This window comes from Phyllobates terribilis, unplaced genomic scaffold (assembly GCF_046119375.1).
Source record: "Phyllobates terribilis strain yellow unplaced genomic scaffold, ASM4611937v1 Scaffold_5__5_contigs__length_657084704, whole genome shotgun sequence".
NCBI lineage: Eukaryota > Metazoa > Chordata > Amphibia > Anura > Dendrobatidae > Phyllobates > Phyllobates terribilis.
In genome coordinates this window covers 372,072,648-372,076,104 of record NW_027362765.1, presented here as the reverse complement: position 1 = coordinate 372,076,104, position 3,457 = coordinate 372,072,648, and positions in this window count along the sequence as shown.

Sequence of the window (3,457 nt, the reverse complement as noted above, 5' to 3'; positions counted from 1 at the left end):
GATCCGTCCCTGCACACAGTGCACCAGCCACACGGACTCTGCGGGGGAATCGACCACCTCTGTCTCATCCAATAAGGTTTATTGCGAAGCTTAGATAGCAAAGAAGACGAGAAGATCTGAAGAAGAGCAAGCACCGACCGGCCGCTGCCGGCACATGAAGCTGCAGCGGTACCGCTCCCCGGGTCCATCCGATCAATGAGAACTTGCAGTAAAAATCAACTTCTACCTCCGACCACAACCGCACAGAGAAGGCGATCTCTGCCTCTCGCTGGGATATTGCTATGTGCAGCCGGGACTGCAGAGTGACTGAAGCCATGGTCTCCACTGGAGAGAGACGGCTGCCGGCAGACCGGCTTATATAACCTGCAGGAGCTGTGACGTCATAGGAGGGGCCGACTACTGCCGGCATTACAGGACTGCGTTCGTTACCGATTTTTCGTTGGAACAAAGAAGCCGAAATTGTGTCTGTAGAGTTCGTTAACGATTTTTCGCTGGAGCAAAGAAGCCGAAATTGTGTCTGTAGTGTTCGTTAACGATTTTTCGCTGGAGCAAAGAAGCCGAAATTGTGTCTGTAGAGTTCGTTAACGATTTTTCGCTGGAGCAAAGAAGCCGAAATTGTGTCTGTAGAGTTCGTTAACGATTTTTCGTTGGAGCAAAGAAGCCGAAATTGTGTCTGTAGTGTTCGTTAACGATTTTTCGCTGGAGCAAAGAAGCCGAAATTGTGTCTGTAGTGTTCGTTAACGATTTTTCGCTGGAGCAAAGAAGCCGAAATTGTGTCTGTAGTAGTACCACTGTCTCTGATGATGCAGCTGAGGACGCCGAAGTGGCCGGCAATGCGCCGGCACTGGAAAATCTGCCCGGCAATGATGTGAGGAGCCGACTACAGATCTAGCCGAAAATGCGGAGTCAATTACTCAGCACTGCGGTATAGTGGGAAGCCGGACACAATGCCGGCAGGGGTCCGGCACTCAGGGTCATCTCCTTACTCTGCTCAATACCTACAAATTCGTCTGTGTTCATATATACCTTACAGTCTTTGTGGCAAATCCTTCCAAATATGTTTTCTTTGTTGCCTTTTTGTGGGATAAAAATGTTTAATTTTGTTTTCGTGATATTTATTCTTTTATTTACACCTTTTGTAACTATCTTCGTTATTACAGGCGCAGTACTGGTTATTTCATTGTTTTCTTGTTTTTTCTGTTGTTCGGCGTTACGCAAGTGATTTTGGTTATGCAGATGTTTTAGGCTAATTAATTTGCGACATTTTAAAATGACAGAAAAAGGCAAAAAAATAAAATATATATATTATTGATGCCATTTTGACGAATTTGATGGAAAAAAAATTACAACAAAAATCAAAAGTCAGAAAAAGTCACCGAAAAAAAAACACAATAGATGAATCGGTGACGAGTATTTTCAGCTTCGTCCAATAAAATGCAGGATGGAAACCCAACTGGACCCTCTTAGGGGGCTTTCATACTGCGTTCAGGCACCAGCTCAGTGGCTCTATCAAGACTTATATCCGAACCCTCGCAAAATGGGATTCGGGTGAATGTGCCGATGGCACCATAGAGTATAACGAGTGAACTTGTGTTTTGTCGTGCATCATTTTCGGCGTGTACAATTACTGGCGACGAACACCCAGACACAGTGTACTACTATAGACTATTAAATGCAATGGGGTCGGAGCATTAACGCTGGGCTCTGGAGTTCAGGGGGTCCGTCACTTGCATTTTTTTTGTGTTTTTGTTACTATAATGTGTGCTTCACCAGCTTCAGCCTCCAACATCCTCACTCCACGGAGACAACGAGGAAATGAGCTGGAAATAAATAAATAATTCTAATATATATAGAGACGACATAGATGACTCCGCCCTCTGCTCCTCCTTCTAATCACCACCACCAATAGGAGGCAGAGGGAATGTGCTAGAAAGTAATGACCATGTGAATGAGGTGTAACAGTCAGCGCCCTCCCCCCACACTCAGGACCCTGCACTCAGGACAGTTTCTCAGCTGCAGCACCAGGAGTAATGTCTGGAGGTTTATACTGGAAACATGAAATGTTCATCTGCAGAACTGATCTGGAGATTGTTACTGCTGGAGCGTCACATCCGGGTGTTGTCAGATCAGTGGTCGCCGCTCTCGCTGTATCATTGTCGTCTCTGTCACATCCTCTTGTATCTTTTACATTTTACTTCTCAGCTTTATTGAGGTTGTATGAGACTGATCTCTGTGTGATGGCGGAAAAAAATCATCTGCGTCACTTAAAGTGGAAAAAAAGAGTTTTTTCCAAGCCTGGTAATGCGGCGCCTCTTATCTCCAATGCAGGATGTCACTTCTCCCCCCCAAATAATGCCCCATGCAGGATGTCCCTTTCCCCACCATATAATGCCCCATGCAGTATGTCCCTTTCCCCACCATATAATGCCCCATGCAGGATGTCGCTTTCCCCACCATATAATGCCCCATGCAGTATGTCCCTTTCCCCACCATATGATGCCCCATGCAGGATGCACCCCCCATATAATGCCCCATGCAGGATGTCCCTTTCCCCCAACATATAATGAACCATATAGGATGTCCCTTTCCCCCACCATATAATGCCCCATGCAGGATGTCACCCCCCATATAATGCGCCATGCAGGATGTCACCCCCCCAAATAAAGCCCCATGCAGGATGTCACTCCGCCATGTAATGCCCCATATAGGATGTCCCTTTCCCCCACCATATAATGCCCCATGCAGGAAGTCACCCCCCATATAATGCCCCATGCAGGATGTCACCCCCCCATATAAAGCCCCATGCAGGATGTCACTCCGCCATGTAATGCCCCATGCCTCCATACATTAACAAAAGAAAAAATCAAATACTCACCTCACTTCTCACCTGCTGCTGCTCAGGTCCGGAATCCAGCGTCGCCGGCATCGTTCCGCTCCGCGCTGCCTGTGATGGCTCAGGGGAGTGTGCGGTGGAAAGACGTCATTGCACCCTCTGACCTGAGACGTCACAGGGAGCGCACAGCAGGACGACAGCGGATCTGTGGAGGCACGGGGAGAGTGAAGTATCCGGCTGCCGGGGCCCTGATCAACGGGGAGAAGGGCGGGCACTAGCACCGCTGTCCTCCGCTCATAGCCCGGCGGCGTGCCCGACCGCGAGTGGGCCCCGTGCCTTGTCAGGGCCCCGGGACTTGCCCTGGTGCTAAGGCTGGCTCTGGTCGTAATGCCTTATTGCTGCAAAAGTAAGACAGTATTGAAGGCGACGAGCGGTCACCAAATATTGATGGGATTTTGATTTCTCTTTTGTTCGCTAAACTTGTGTTTTGTTGATTACTAACAAGAAAAAACTATTAAAACTTCTATTTGTGTAAACATTCTTACTTTACATTTGCCGACGCGTTAATGGCCACTTTGGCGTCCTGGGCTGAATCATCAGTGACAGTGACATTGTTGCAGATTC